Genomic DNA, 17,288 nt, shown 5'->3' with positions numbered 1-17,288 from the left:
TTGCTTTACTCGGTTTTCTTATTTAAACATTAGTCTCATCCAAAAACAGCCTCAGAGAAACACCCAGAATAGTGTTTGACCAAATATCGGGACACCCCATGGCTCAGTCAAGTTGACCTAAAATTAGGCATCACAATGGGAAAGAGAGCCTTGCCTGGACCTTGACCTAGGGTGTCCTTCGAGTTCCCTTTGGACTGGGAAGGCCTGGAAGTACACTACAGCCCATGCTCAGCTGACGGGTTAGTAGGACATCTATGAAGGGAGCAAGCAAATTAAGCCTTTTGTCTTACTAGTTTCAAAGGAACCAAAAACCAGGAAGCGTTGTGTCCAGTCTGCCGCTCTCTTCTCCAGTGGCAGACGTCGGTTCCTTGTGAGGTCTATGAAGGCAGGATCTGTTCCAAGCCTGGCTCCTGGTGTTGGAGATGGTCGCCTTCTCCCTACCCTTCCGCCCATCCTTCTCCCCCTGCGTGGGTCTCTGTGTCCAAGTTTCGCCATTTGTAAGGACGTCAGTTATACTGGGTTAGGATCTGCTATAGACTGAATGTTCGTGTCCCTCTATAGTTTTGAAGCCTAACCCCCGACCTGATACTATGGGGAAGTGGGGGCCTTTGGGCAGTAGTTATAAGTGGAATCAGCCTCCTTATGAAAGAGACCCCAAGGAGCTCCCTCAGTCCTTCCACCGTGTAAGGACACAGTGAAAAGTGGCCAAGAAGCACCAGGAAGCAGGCCCTCCCCAGACACCACCTGCAGGCACCTTGATCGTGGACTTCCCAGCCTCCAGAACTGTGAGAAATCAGTGTTTATTGTGTAAGTCACCCATTCTCTGGTATTTTTGCCATAACAGCCCAAACGGAATAAGACAGGCTGTACCCTATCGTGTTCACTTGATTGCCTCTGTAAAGACCCTATCTTCAAATAAGGTCATGTTGTGAGATACGTGAGTTAGCACTTCAACCTGTGAGGGGGATGGGGCACACCGTTTAACCCATAACAGAAAGCGTTCAGCCTTCCCAGTCTGCCCTACTCAGCAGTCTCCTCCTTACGTCAAAGCGGGAATACCCAGCACACACTCCAGGACTGTTTGACGCAAGTACCCGAGCAGTCAGGCCATATGTGTACGCTTCTCCTTTTTTTGTGCTCATGTTGTTTCAACTGTATTGCATTAGAAGCAGAGCTAAGCGGTTCCTACATTTCAAAAAGGCTCTCGTGTGGCTCTGCATTCTAAGGTCCCAAGTTCTAGCCCCATGCTGGGCACAGAGCTTACTTCCAAAAAGTTTGAAAAGGCACTCAAGAGGAGAAAAACCCTTTTCCTTGAAAATCTGTTCATCTTGTTCTTCATGAAAGGAATACATTTTTTTAGTTTTTTTTCACTGTAATATTTATTTTTTAATTGTTATGATTATTTCTTTTTTAAAGTTAACATATAATGTATGATTGGTTTCAGAGGTAGAGGTCAGTGATTCATCCATTTTATATAATACCCAGTGCTCATTACATCACATGGCCTCCTTAACGCCCATCCCCCAATTACCCCAACCCCCCTCCCTTCCAGCAACCCTCAGTTTGTTTCCTATGACTAAAGTCTCATAGTTTGTCCCCCTCTCTGATTTCATCTTGTTTTATTTTTTTCTCTCTTCCCCTATGCTCCTCTGTTTTGTTTCTTAAATTCCATGTATCAGTGAGCTCATTTGATAATTATCCTTCTCTAACTTATTTTACTTAGCATAATACCCTCTAATTCCATCTACATCATTGAAAATGGCAAGATTTCATTTTTGATGGCTGACTAGTATTCCATCGTATATCTATTCCTCTTCTTCTTTTTCTTCTTCTTCTTCTTCTTCTTCTTTTAAGATTTTATTTATTTATTTGAGAGAAGGCATGGGGTGGGTGGGAAGGTCAGAGGGAGAAGCAGACCGCTGAGAAAGAAGCCTGATATGGGACTCAATCCTGGGATCCTGACCTGAGCCAAAGGAAGACCTGAACCACTCAGACACCCTATACCACATCTTATTTAACCATTCATCTGTTAATGGACATCTGGGCGCTTTCCATAGTTTGGCTATTGTGGACATTGCTGCTATGAACATTGGGTAGTGTGTGTCCCTTCAGATCACTACGTTTATATCTTTGGGGTAAATACCCAGTAGTGCAATTGCTGGGTCATAGGTTAGCTCTATTTTCAACTTTTTGAGGAACCTCCATGCTGTTTTCCCAGATTGGTTATACCAGTTTGCATTCCCACCAACAGTGTAGGAGGGCTCCCCTTTCTCCACATCCTTGCCACATCTGCCAACATTTTAGCCATTCTGATTGGTGTGAGGTGGGATCTCAGTGTGGTTTTGATTTGTATTTCCCTGATGCCAAGTGATGTGGAGCATTTTTTCATGTGTCTGTTGACCATTTTAGGTCTTCTTGGAGAAATGTCTCTTCATGCCTTTGCCCATTTATTGACTGAATTTTTTTGGTTTTGGGTGTTGAGTTTGGTAAGTTCTTTATAGATTTTGGATACTAGCCCTTTATCTGATAAGACATTTGCAAATATCTTCTCCCATTCTGCCCGTTGTCTTATGGTTTTGCCTACTGTTTCCTTTGTGGGGCAAAAGCTTTTTATCTTGATGAAATCCCAATAGTTCATTTTTGCCTTTTTTTCCCCTTGCCTTTGGAGACATGTCTAGCAAGAAGTTGCCGCGGCCAAGGTGGAAGAGGTTGCTGCCTGTGTGCTCCTCTAAGGTTTTGATGGATTCCTGTCTCATATGTAGGTCTTTCATCCATTTTGAGTCTGTCTTTGTGTGTGGTGTAAGAGTTCAGTTTTTTGTGTATAGTTCAGTTTCATTCTTATGCATGTAGCTGTCATGGCATTTTCCCGACAGCATTTATTGAAGAGACTGTCTTTTTTCTATTGGACATTCCTGCTTTGTCAAAGATTAGTTGACCATAGAGCTGAGGATCCATTTCTGGGTTTTCTCTTCTGTTCATTGATCTGTGTGCCTGTTTTTGTGTCAGTACCATACTGTCTTGATGATTATAGCTTTGTAATAGAGCTTCAAGCTCTATTACAGAACTGTGATGCCACTAGGCTTTGCTTTTCTTTCTCAAGAATGCTTTGGCTATTTGAGGTCTTTTCTGGCTCCATACAAATTTTAGGATTCTTTGTTCCTGCTCTGTGAAAAAAAAGTTGATGGCATTTTGATTGCCTTGAGTGTATAGATTGCTCTAGGTAGCATAGACATTTTCACAATATTTGTTCTTCCAATTCATGAGCATGGAACGTTTTTCCATTTCTTTGTGCCTTCCTGAATTTCTTTCATGAGTGTTCTATAGTTTTCTCAGTACAGATCCTTTTCCTCTGGTTAGGTTTATTCCTAGGTATCTTATAGTTTGGGGAACAGCTGTAAATAAGATTGACTTCTTAATTTTTCTTTCTTCTTGCTCATTGTTAGTGTATAGGAATGCAACTGATTTCTGTGCATTGATTTTATATCCTGCCACTTTGCTGAATTCCTGTATGAGTTCTAACAGTTTTGGAGTGGAGTCTTTTGGGTTTTCCACATAGAGTATCATGTCATCTGTGGAGAGTGAGAGTTTAACTTCTTCTTTGCTAATTCAGATGTCTTTTATCTCCTTTTGTTGTCTGATTGCTGAGGCTAGAACTTCTAGTACTATGTTGAATAGCAGTGGTGATAGTGGACATCCCTGCCATGTTCCTTACCTTAGGGGAAAAGCTCTCAGGTTTTTCCCATTGAGGATGATATTTGCTGTGCGTTTTTCATAGATGGCTTTGATGGTATTGAGTGTGTACCCTTTATCCCTACACTGTGAAGAGTTTTGATCAAGAAAGGGTGCTGTACTTTGTCAAATGCTTTTCTAGCATCTATTGAGAGGATCCTATGGTTCTTGTCCTTTCTTTTATTAATGTATTATATCACATTGATTGATTTGTGGATGTTGAACCACTATTACAGCCCAGGAGTAAATCCAGTTGGTCGTGGTGAATCATCCTTTTAATGTATTGTTGGATCCTGTTGGCTGGTATTTTGATGACAATTTTTGCATTCATGTTCATCAGAGATATTGGTCTGTAATTCTCCTTTTTGGTGGGGTGTTGGTCTGGTTTTGGGATCAAGGTAGTGCTGACCTCATAGGAAGTGTTTGGAAGTTTTCCTTCCATTTCTATTTTTTGAAACAGCTTCAGAAGAACAGGTATTTCTTCTTTTTTTAAATATTTGGAAGAATTCTCCTGGGAAGCCCTCTGGCCCTGGGCTCTTGTTTGTTGGGACATTTTTTTTTTTTAAAGATTTTATTTATTTACCTGACAGACAGAGATCACAAGTAGGCAGAGAGGCAGGCAGAGAGAGAGCGCGGGAAGCTGGCCTCCCGCTGAGCAGAGAGCCTGATGCGGGATTCGATCCCAGGACCCAAGCCAATCATGACCCAAGTCAAAGGCAGAGGCTTTAACCCACTGAGCCACCCAGGCTCCCTGTTGGGACATTTTTGATTACTGCTTAGATTTCCTTGCTGGTGATGGGTCTGTTCAGGTTTTCTATTTCTTACCATTTCAGTTTTGGTAGTTTATATGTCCCTAGGAATGTGTCCATTTCTTCCAGATTGTCAAATTTGTTAGCATATAGTTGCTCATAATATGTTCTTATAATTGTATTTCCATGGTGTTGGTCATGATCTCTCCACTTTCATTCATGATTTTATTTATTTGGGCCCTTTTTCTTTTATTTTTGATAAGTCTGGCCAGGGGTTTATTTCTCTTACTAATTTTTTCAAAGAACTAGTGCCTAGTTTTGTTGATCTGTTCTACTGTCCTTTTGAATTCTATTTCATTGATTTCTGCTCTGATGTTTGTCATTTCTCTTCTCCTCCTTGGTATAGGCTTTATTTGCTATTCTTTTTCCAGCTCCTATAGTGTAAGATTAGGTTGTGAATTTGAGACACTTGTTGTTTCTTGAGAAGGGCTTGTATTGCTATATACTTCCCTTTTAGGACCTCCTTTGCTGCATTGCAAAGGTTTTGAACAGTTGTGTTTTCATTTTCATTTGTTTCCATAAATTTTTAAAATTCTTCCTTAATTTCCTGGTTGACCCATTCATTCTCTAGTAGGATGCTCTTTAGCCTCCATGTATTTGAGTTCTTTCCAAATTTCCTCTCATGATTGAGTTCCAGTTCCAAAGCATTGTGGTCCAAAAATACGCAGGGAATGATCTCAGTTTTTTGGTACTGGTTGAGACCTGATGTGATCTATTCTGGAGAATAGTTCCATGTGAGAAGGTTAATAATTCCAATAGAGAAGAATATATGTATATATACAAAAATAAAATTAAATACAGTGAAAGGATAGATTGTAATGGTAAAATGAAAATTAAAAGACAAGAAAAAACAAAAGAGGAAAAACAACAACAACAAAAAGGAAGGGATATAAACAGACAGGTGAATAGAACAAAGCAATATACTAATTCCTGAGTGTATTTGGGTCAGCTTGTTAGAGAAAACTACATCTCAAAAAATTTTTTAAAGATTTTTATTTATTTATTTGACAGACAGAGATCACAAGTAGGCAGAGAGGCAGGCAGAGAGAGAGGGAAGCAGGCTCCCCACTGAGCAGAGAGCCCAATGTGGGGCTCAATCCCAGGACCCTGAGATCATGACCTGGGCCGAAGGCAGAGGCTTTAACCCACTGAGCCACCCAGGCACCCTACATCTCAAAACTGTAAAGAAAGGAAAACTTACATATATACAAAAATAAAACTAAACACATTGAAAAGGTAAGATGTAACTCTAAAGATGAAAATTAAGACTTTAACCAAAAAAAAAAAAAAAAAGGAAGAAGGTAAAAAGAAAAAAACCCAATATGATCAGGTATGATCAGGCAGGTGAATAGAAGAGAGCCATAGATTTTGGGTGTATTTTGGTCTGTTAGAAGAAATTGCATTCAGGGCGCCTGGGTGGCTCAGTGGGTTAAGCCACTGCCTTCGGCTCAGGTCGTGATCTCAGGGTCCTGGGATCGAGTCCCGCATCGGGCTCTCTGCTCGGCAGGGAACCTGCTTCCCTTTCTCTCTGCCTGCCTCTCTGCCTACTTATGATCTCTTTCTGTCAAATAAATAAATAAATAAAAATCTTTAAAAAAAAAAAAAAAGAAGAAGAAGAAGCTGCATTCCAAAATTGTACAGAAAGAAAAACTTTTGTATATACAAAAATAAAATCAAATACAATGGAGGGAAACTAAGGTCTCCTACTCCCCCACCATCTTGGACTCTTCCGTCAATGTTTATTTATTTACTTATTTTCACAGTCTCTGCACCCAACATGGAGCATGAACTCTTGACCCTGGGATCAAGAGTTGCACTCTGAGTGAGCCAGCCAGGTGCCCCGAAAGAATAATTTTTGAGCAAGTTTTGAAGAGGAGGTCAGAATTTCAGCTTTTGACATCCTACCTCACCAGTCTCAGGAAGTTCTGACTCCTGTGGTAACATGTTTGTGAACACACAACACGACGTGTCCCCGTAACAGGCCTGTCAGAAAATTTGGGGTAAATAAATGTAAACATAATACAGGAGGTACAGGATTTTATTCATGGACACTAGGAAAAAGTGGGAGGCTTATGAAAGATGAATGAAAATAATAGCATATATGAAAAAAAAAAGCAATAAAAATTTTGAGGGAAAGCTTAGGACTAGCTCAAAGGGAAATGGCCAGACTTGAGTTTAGAAGAGGGAAGGAGACCTTCTGGGTGCACAGCTTTCCCAGTGCAGGAACAGGCGTGGTCAATAAACCATATTACATTTCCCAGTTTCCGTATAGCTCTTGGGACTAGGCTTCCAGCAGCAGTGAGAGAACAATTCTAGTCTTTTTGGAGAATTACATCCATTATTATAGGTTTTAGCGTAGTAGAATATCTCAGGCTGCACGTAGCAGACATAAACTGGTTAACTTCAGGATAAGGGGGAGGTGCTGAGATGAGAAGGGAAGAAACTATGGCGGGAGGGGGGACGACTTTAGGGGCTGGACAGCAGGAGTCCTTACCTGTGTCTCCAGGATCCTGCCGTCCATGTGATGATAGTCTCTGCGTCCCGGTGAGGGCTCCTTCAGGCGTTAAGAAATAGAGCACAATCACAAAACCTCACCACCCTTACGGGCCGGAGGGGAAATGGCTATGAATAAACTTAGAGTGCACCTTTTAGTTGAGCCAGGGAAAGATTCTTCAGTCACTGAGCACTAAACCTGTCCGTTCCTTCTCGTCTGCAAAGTAGGATGAGAATAGAGCTGTTTCTCAGGAAGGTGGAACATGGTGACCAGCCCAGAAAGTGAGCCCAGAGTACTGAAAGTGGAAAATGCAGGGATATAATTCAGGTTCTCAGAAGTAGTTGAGGCCAAGGATGCTTTTTGAGGGTCAAGGAGATGTTCTGTGTCTTGACCATGGTGGTGTCTTGATGCGACTCTGTGTAATTACCCAAACTCATAAACTGTGCACTTAAAACAGGTGATTCTATCGTGTGTAAGTTATATTGCAGTAAAGCTAGAAATTGAAGATGCTGCAGTAATAAAGACGCTGCTCTGGTAGGCAGGTCCCTAGGAGAGACACCGCCTGGATGCTGGGGAGAATGTGCATAGAAGGCCCGCACCCAGGGAAGGTTAGGGCCGCCGAGTGTCTCTGCGTTGGAGGATAACAGCCTGGAAGGCAAACAGAGCTTGGCTGAGGGACTGTCAGGTGGCCCAGAGCCCAAGAAAAGTCAGCAAAGTTGGCCTCAGAACACCTGAAACCAAGGAAAGGCATCCTTAAAGCCACATCATTTCATTTCATTGCCGTATAACTTTAATCCCATCTTAACGTCTGTGTCTTTTATGACACATTCCATATATGCCATTTCACTTTAATCAGCACAAAGCCTGCGAGGTGACCAGTGCACTTGCAACCAGAGGGACCGAGAGCAGGGGAGCTGCTGTCAGGACATGTGCCGGGCACCAACTGATCGCCTCGTGGCTCCGGATTCACTGTCCGGTCCCAGAGGGAAGATTTCCAAGTTCCTGGATGACTTCTGCTAATGTCACTCCCCTACTGGTGAGGTCTGGATCCCAGAGAGGAGGAAAATCCCGAGGCACTCTTCCTCGGCACCCACGGAAGCAAAGAGAACGCCAGGGCTGCAGCAGAAGGAGCAGCTCTCACCCCGCTCGTGGAAACACGTTCAGGGCAGACCCGCCTGTGCTGAGATCTGGACCTTGCTGGAGAGGGCATGCCAGAGTCAGAGAAGTCCTGTGGTGCTTCGCCCAAGGAACTTGCTGGAAATCCCTGTGGGCTTGCCTGAAAGCCACCCTCGAGGGCACCAGACGAAGCTGCCCACTGGAAGGTGCCTCCCCGAGGCCAGAGCCATTGTATTGCAATAGTGCCCTGGGGGCGGCCGGGAGGGGACAGGGAACCTTTGGCTGCTGGGTGCCGAGCAGCTCTGTCTGCAGCCGTCCCTCACCAGCACCACCCAGTATCAACAGGAAAACTGGGAATGTAGCATGTAGTTTACTCAGCAAAATTTCCTTCTACATATCAACTACCAGGACCACTGCTGTGCTGACGAGTTGCCTCTCCAGTGACCTCGGGGAGTGCCAGTGTCTGTGCACCTGTGTGCTCACGCAGAGAGATACTTTATCTCCTTTAGAACTCGGTTCTGACTGAGCCCTTCCCTCCAAGAAGTAGGATGAGTCGCTCGTTTTAAATCAGATTGTCTTTGGGGCACCCGGGTGGCTCAGTGGCTTAAGCCTCTGCCTTCGGCTCAGGTCATGATCTCAGGGTTCTGGGATCGAGTCCCACATCGGGCTCTCTGCTCATGGAGAGCCTGCTTCCTCCTCTCTCTCTCTCTGCCTGCCTCTCTGCCTACTTGTGATCTCTCTCTGTCAAATAAATAAATAAAATCTTGAAATAAATAAATAAATCAGATTGTCTTTTCGGTCTCCCTAGAGTGCAGTTTATTGTGTATGACTTATTATGCCCAAGAAACTCGATCCACAAGGCCCAGAGGCTGTCAGGAAACTAGAAGTCCGTCTCAGTCCCCAATAATCTCACTTAGGCACTAGGCGGCTAGTAGGGACATGGCGTGGGACTCCGTAGGCTTGGGGAAGGCCCCAGAAGGTCATCACCCTCGCTGAAACTGCCATCTGAGGAAACGGTGCGGAGTGTGGACTTATCGCATTCTCTCTGCTCCTAAATTTCCTAATATGAGAATGTTGGGAGTTCAGAGTTGATTTTCCAGATCGCCAGGGTTATACTTTAGAAATGAAGATTCACTGGCTTGGTCCCGGAAATCTCTTTAAAGGGAAAGGTACCACCTATGAAGTATTCTTGTTCTGATATTGAATCTGAATTGGAAATCCATTGCCAGTTTAAGGAAATACTGAAGATAGAGAATTATGTTAAACACCATGGGGATGCCATCCACAAAATCCAAAGTGTAGGAAATTCTATAGGACATATAACCTATTGTTTTCCCAACATTTAAATAACAAGATTAAAACAAAAAAAGTAGCAGGAAGGATTTGTAGAGTATAAGAAAAAATATTAACAAATGCAACTTGTGGATCTTGTTTGAATTAACCAACTACAAAAAAGTAATAAGGGAAATCGGAACACTCTGATGATGTTAGGATATTAGGTATAACAGGTATTGTGGGTATCACTCTAATGGTTTTTATCTGTAAATAGTACTTAAAGATTAATGGTCTGATACTCGCTTTGACATAAATCAATGTAGGCAGGAAGGATAAATGTATAAATCAGGAATTCTTAACATGGATACCATGGACATTTGGGGCCAGATAACCCCTTACTGTGGAGCGTCTCTGGCCTCTACTCACTTGATGCCAGGAGCTCCCCTCAGTGGCGAGGAGCAGAAATGCAGACACTGAGCGGCACCTAGCCTGTTCCCTCTACAGAGGGCGAGACTCTTGATCTTGGGGCTGTTAAGTTCTGGCCTGTGTTGAGTACAGAGATTACTTTAAAATTTTAAAAATCTTTATTTTTTTTTTTAAGATTTTGTTAATTTGGGGGCACCTGGGTGGCTCAGTCGTTAAGCATCTGCCTTCGGCTCCGGTCATGATCCCAGGGTCCTGGGATTGAGCCCAGCATGGGGGTCCCTGTTTAGCGTGAAGCCTGCTTCTCCCTTTCCCTCTCCCCCTGCTTGTGTTCCCTCTCTCGCTGTCTCTTTGTTAAATAAATAAATAAAGTCTTTAAAATTTTTAAAGCCTGACCCCACCTCAGGGCTCCATCCCAGGACCCCAAGATCGTGACCTGAGCTGAAGGCAGACGTTCAGCCAGCTGAGTCACCCAGGCAGGCCCAAAATAAAAAATCTTAAAAAAAAATGCAGACATAGACTAATAACCCCTATGGGGAAAATCACAGTTAAGAGCCGTCAGTCTAAATATAACAGTATTGACCTTGTGTTGATAGCCATTGAGTAAATTATGGCATATCCACACAATATTACACACAAAGAATTAGGGAGATCTCTGAAATGGAGAATTCCCACGATATGCCATTAAATGAAAAGAGTGGAATGAGAGTATATATAGCATTCTACCTTTATTGAAGTAAGCAATGAGAATATACATCCGTACTTTTATCTTCATAAAAAAGAAACACAGAAAGGCTCAATCAGGAGCTAATGGAAATGGAATATGGTTATTTAGTGGGAGCGAGGAGGGATGCCTGTGTGACTCAGTCATCTTAAATGTCTGCCTTGGCTCAGGTCATGATCCCAGGGTCCTAGGATCGAGTCCCACGTCGGGCTCATTGCTCAGTGGAGAGCCTGCTTCTTCTGCCTGCCACTCCCTCTGCTTGGGTGCTCGAGCTCTCTCTCTATCTGACAGATAAAAATAAAATGTTAAAAAAATAATAATGATGGGGGAGCGGGGGAGGAGTGAGACTTTTGAACATCGATTTCTGTACTCTTGAACTCTGTAAATATTTCACAAATGGGAAAAATAGACAAAAACTGTATTAGTGATATGGGTATTGAAGTTTTTAGAGGGAAATAAGCCAATATCTGCAGTTTATTTTAAAAATTCTCTCTGCTCAGGGGGGAGCCTGCTTCTCCCTCTCCATCTCCCCATGACGGCTGCTCTGCCTGCTGCTTGTGCTCTCTCTTTATGTCAAATAAATAATATATTTTAAAAATGCTTCAAAACCATAAAATAAGTAGATGGATATGGGGATGTTTAGATGAATGTGGTGAAGCAAATAGAGTAAAATGCTAATGGTGGACTCTAGGGAGTGGGTGTACAGATGCTTCCTGTAAAACCTTTTTCAGCTTACCTGTTTGAAAATTTTATAATAAAATGTTGGAAAAGATGAATGTGGTGAAGCAAATAGAGTAAAATGCTAATGGTGGACTCTAGGGAGTGGGTGTACAGATGCTTCCTGTAAAACCTTTTTCAGCTTACCTGTTTGAAAATTTTATAATAAAATGTTGGAAAAAATTAAGTGAAAAAGAATGAACAAAAGCAAACCCTGAAACAATCCTGTGTGTTAAGTTGGTAACGTAACCACAGAGAAAAGAATTAATTCAATGACATTTTGAACACAGTACTCTGTGGACTCGATGTTTTGTTTCGTTTTGTTTTTTGGGAGAGAATGAGCAGTGGGGTGGGGCCGAGGGAGAGAGAGAAGCCAACACCCTGAGCAGGGAGTCCAATGTGGGGCGCGATCCCAGGACCCAGAGAACATGAGCCGAAGGCAGTCAATTAACCCATTGAGCTACTGAGGTACCCGAGTGGAATGTATTTTAAAGACAAAAAGTTTCAAAGAAGTCTTGGACTTTCTGTATTAGAAATTTCCATTGACTTCATGATAAGCAGATCAGTCAGCTCTCCTGAGTCACGACAAATACCAGGCCAACAGAGTTCTTCCTGAAAGAGCTGTTTGGGTTCAGTTTCCCAATGTTAATAACCTTATTCTCAATAATTTACTGCGTAGTCCTGGCATGTAGGTCCGGAAAGAATTCTTGTATCGCCCACTAGGTGACAGTACTGTCTAACATAACTGAAACAGAAACGCTCTTGCTTCTGACCCGCTGAATACTGTATTGATTTTCTCACCTACTGACGAACTATACTTTCATTAATATCTCTGCAAAGTGCTGTTCTTTAGAATTTGAGCAACAAAAGTAATAGATCCTACTTCTGAATTCAGAATCACTGGATGGGTAGGGACCTCCTGAGGTCAGCCCGTCCATTTACCTCCAAATGTACCCCCCTACTCTACTTTTTCTCTGCCCCAGAAATAGGACGTTTCTCGAAGTTCTGTTCCAACATTTAGCATAAAGTCAAGTGGTTCATTCAGTGATGTTTCCATTCATTCTTCAAAGAGCAAACACTGTCAGAGTAATGACCGTGTTGGCGCTCAGCTGTAGCACTCAGCGTCGTGGCCGGGACGGTTCCTGCAGACACAGTCCTGCTGGCCTCGGGGAGCTTATTGTCCCTCACCCAAAACAGAGGAGTTGCTGTGGCTCCTAGTAGCATGGCTCGCCCTGTACCGCTCCGCTCGAGCAGAGGAACGACCTTACAACCAGAAGACGTGGAGGCCCCAGTGGGGAAGAAAAGACAAGGGAGCTTCACGAGGCGTAGTGAGAGATGCACGGCAGTCAGTAGTCAGCGCTGTGAGGCCCACAGCTAGTGGGTCAGAGTAGTCCCCGTCTCAGATGAAGGGACACTTTCAACTGAGACCTGAAGCTCATGGACCCAGTGGAATGGGGCAGCGGAGGGGATGGAGTGGGGTGCGAAGGGAGGGGCTCTGCAGGTTGCACAAGCTGGAGGCGGAGGGGTACCATCCTACTCTGATCCGTGTCGCCGACACACTCTGGCACAGTTGACTTAAACACCTCCCTCAATCTAATGTTGTCACACGATGTGACCTTGAATCTTCCCACTTCTTTGGGTCTAGGTGTCCTCACTCTGAAGGTAACTGAGCTCCCTCGGGGACATTGTGGGGCGGGAGATGTAAGGATCTCAGGGTCTCAGCTGAGGACCTCTGATCTGTAAGACACAGGCCAAGGAGAGAGCAGCCCAAGAGGCAGGAGAAAGCAGGCGAGCACGGGCTCTAAGAGATGGGTACAGCGGTCACACTGCAGTGGCTTGAGGACAGAGGAGCAGGTGAACCCGTGGAACCAGCAAGCACAGACAACTCTAGAGGAATCCAGCAGGGGAGGGAAGACAAGGGAGAGGGAGAGGCCTGAGCATGTTTACCTGCTGCTAGAGAGGAGCGAGGAGACAGGGAGAGGGTGCAGCGGGCAAGGGAAAGACAGACAAGGCTGGGAAGCCAGTGCGGCAGCTGTGACGGCCGGAGAGCCTGGGAGCTGAACACGGGGACTGGTGGGGGATGCCCAAAGGTGCACTGAGCTCATTAAACACCCAGACTGGATTTTTTTTTTTAAGGGTTTTTTTTGTTTTGTTTTTTGTTTTGTTTTGTTTTGTTTTTTGAGAGAGAGGAAAAGAACAGAGGGAGAGGGAGAAGCAGACTTCTCCCTGAACACAGATCCAGATGTGGGGCTCGATCCCAGGATCCTGAGATCGTGACCTGAGCCGAAGGCAGACACTCAACTGAATGAGCCACCCAGATGCCCCTGGATTTTTTTTTTAAAGACTTTATTTTTTAGAGCAATTTTGAGTTCACAGCAAAATTGGCCGCAGGTACAGACTTTTCCCTAATGCCCTCTCCTCCCATTCCCCGTTGTCAGCATCCAGGATGGGAGTGGTACGTTTGTTACGATTCATGAGGCTACTTTGGTGCATCTTTATCACCCAAAGTCCATAGTTTGTTCACCTGGGGCTTTCCTCGTGGTGGCGTACATTCTCGGGTTTGGACCAATGAGCAGTGATGTGTGTACGTCACACCATACAGAGTATTTTCACTGCCCTAACAGGCTTCTGTGCCCCGCCTGTTCATCACTCCCTTTCCACACCCCCTGGCAACCACTCACCCTTTTGCTGTCTCCATAGCTTGGCCTTTTCCACAGCGTCACTCAGTTGGAAGCAAACAATACGTAGCCTTTTCAGATTGGCTTCTTTCAGTTAGTAATAAGCATTTAAGTTTCCTCCCTGTCTCTTCATGACTCATTTCTTCTCAGTCCTGAATAATATTCCATTGTCTGGATGTGCCAGTTTACTTAGAGTGGGTCTTTTTTAATGAATGTTATTTTTAGGAATCATGAAGTGAAGCAAATAGTGACCAGGTGACCAGAAAGTAAACGCAGAAAGTGCAAATGTTCTGCTTTGAACTTTGTACATACCTGAATAAGAAAAAAAATTGATAAAAAAAATTACAGTACAAAAAAATGTGGGAAAAGTAATACTTTGATACTTTTGTATTGCATGCAAAACATACAATTTAGGAGAAAATATTAAATGGTGCGACTGGGTATGTTCTTTTTTTTTTTTTAAAGGAGGGGCAGGGCAGAGAGGGAGAGAAAGAATCTTGAGCAGGCTCCACAGCCAGCGAGTGGCCCTGTGGGGCTTAATCTCAGGACCTGAGATCACAGTCTAAGCTGAAACCAAGAGCCGGACGCTCAACCTGAGCCCCCCCAGGTGCCCCAGACTGGTTATGAGTCACTTTCCAGTTTTAATCAATTAATTAAAAAAGAAGAAAGGCCAACTTTATTTTTCTTTTTTAGGAAATGTCAGCTTTAAAGATTTTACTCAAATTCAGTAAAATGATGCAAGTATGCACTAAAATTTGTACTTACCAAACACATTTATCACACTTCTCCATTTGCACTATTTGACAGTTTTGAGTTTGAAACACAGATAAAAAAATCCAGGTAGTCCCCCAAAATGACAGAATTGAAGTTGCTCAAATTCTCTCTCCATATATATATATATATATATATATATATATATTTTTTTTTTTTTTTTAAGATTTTTATTTTTTTGAGAGAGAGCACAAGCAAGGGGAGTAGCAGGCAGAGGGAGAAGCAGGCTCCCTGCTGAGCAGGGAGCCTGATGCAGGACTCGATCCTAGGACCTGGGATCATGCATGACCTAAGCCAAAGGCAGACGCTTAACTGACTGAGCCACACAGGTGCCTATATTTATAATTACTGTGCTATCATTTTTTTCCCTCAATTTAGTATTTAAAAGCAAAAATACAATACAGCAAGGGCTGGAGACAGGCACTGTACCCAAAGTGAACTGTGATTCCCCTGGGCACGCGCTCTCCAAACCAGCCGTGTGTGGCTGCGGTGCGTGTGTGTGATGCCAGCCATGTAACTGGGGAGTTCTCTGAATACCCGCTTGGAGAAGACAGTGGTTATTAAAGGAATAATAAGAAGTGCTCATTTCAAGTTTATACATATATTAGGAAACCCCAAGGGTGACTGCTACAGTTGTTTGGAACTAACCAGCGAAAGATTGTTCTGGGGGTGGGTGATATTTTATGTGATGCTGTTTAGAATCGCCAGCCCACGGTGGGGTTCAAAGACCAGCTACCCGGTTTGGACAGCTATGCAGTCCGCTCAGGTGCAGGAGCGGGGGTGTCCTGTAATACCATCCTGTTGCCCTAGGTCGGCCGGGCGGACATGCTTCCCTGGGGCAGAAGGAAAGGCCGAAACGAGGCTTAGCAAGGGGCAGGCTTGCTACGGAGGAGAGGAGAGGTGGGTAGGAGCGATACCCCCTGGGAGAGAGGGGAAACTGATGCAGACTTGTCCCCGTGGGGAACACTTAAGACTCACATACACTGCGAGGAAAGACACATGTGGCGGTACGTGGCACAGAGTTGCAGGAGCCCCCCTCAGCCGCTGACCAGCTGCTCTGGGCCTCAGCACTTCCAAAGCTGAGATTAGAAACAGGCCTCTGAGAACTGAGTGAATAACCCGAGGGGGGTTATTTTTAAATTTTAGTTTTAAGTGATTTCTACCCGCAATGTTGAGTTTGAACTCACGACCCTGAGACCAAGAGTCGCACGCTCCACCGCTCGACTGACTGAGCCAGCCAGGTGGCCCAAATAAGCTGAGTTTCTGAGGCTCTTCTGAGTACACCTAAGCATGGGTGGGCCCTAGAGAGGGGAGCTCCTGACGGGGTGGGTCTACCAGTGTTCCCCGGCGTGAGCCTCCCCACTGGGAAGAGAGTCACTATACCCTCCTCTTGGAGGTTCTCCCTCTGCCCCGGCTGCCTTGGGCTCCTGCCCGGACAGCAGGGCTGGCTTCTGGCAGAGAGCACAAACCACACACATTTTATGTAGAAACTTTGTGTTTGGGATGACTTTCCTCAGAAAGGTCTAGGGATTTGCCAAGAGCCTAGAGCCCCATGAAATGCTCTTAGGGACAATAGAAATGGTTAGAGTTTTTGTGCAGAGAAGAGAGAGGAAGCATGGGATTCAGGACCCGGTGGAGGCTGAAGATTGCTTTTGCCAAAGCTTCCGGTTGCTTTTCTGTTGACTTCCGTGGAGAAGGAAGACACATTGTTACCTTTCTCCAAGTCCAGGTTGGAACGTTTTTCTCTACAGGGATAGATACTAAACATTTTAGGCTTTCTTTATTGCATCCTGTTTGTTTGTTTTTACCACCTTTAAGAAAAGGAAAATCATTCTAAGTCTCAGGCAAGGCAAAAACAGGCCATGACTATGTTTTGCTGACCTTCAGATAGTTGGCACATTTTTTTTCTTTTGTAAGATATTTATTTATTTATTTACTTGACAGATCACAAGTAGGCAGAGAGGCAGGCAGAGAGAGAGGAGGAAGCAGGCTCCCTGCTGAGCAGAGAGCCCGATGCGGGGCTCGATCCCAGGACCCTGAGATCATGACCCGAGCTGAAGGCAGAGGCTTTAACTCACTGAGCCACCCAGGTGCCCTAGTTGGCACATTCTTAAACTGAAGAGAAATCACAAGGAATGAATCTATCAGAGAGAGCAAAGCTACTTCCTAACCTCCCGAGAAAGGCGGTTTTCTTGCAGGAGACTTGATGAAAATTTGAAAAGGTGTGTGAAGGAATCACTTTCTTCCTGCAGGAGTGAAAAAGAAAAGAGAGTTGTCGCGGCAAGCCAGGTACATCTGAGCAGGCGTATGAGACACGAGAAGAGCCACTGCCAGGCTACCCTCCGTGGAGAGGAGAAGCAGGGGACAGGTGTGTCTTATTTGTTTCAGAGATTTGCTAATGCAACTTTTTCCCTTTGGGGAATGTATGGGTTAGATATGAAAGAGATGTATGGAAAACAGGCTGAAAAAGAAATCCAGTGAAAAGAAACCGCATATATCCCCAACTAATGTTTATGTCGGGCTCGAGACCTCGGAGTGTTTAAGAAAATGAG

This window comes from Mustela lutreola, chromosome 6, assembly GCF_030435805.1.
Source record: "Mustela lutreola isolate mMusLut2 chromosome 6, mMusLut2.pri, whole genome shotgun sequence".
Classification (NCBI taxonomy): Eukaryota; Metazoa; Chordata; class Mammalia; order Carnivora; family Mustelidae; genus Mustela; species Mustela lutreola.
This window is presented reverse-complemented; position numbering follows the sequence as displayed.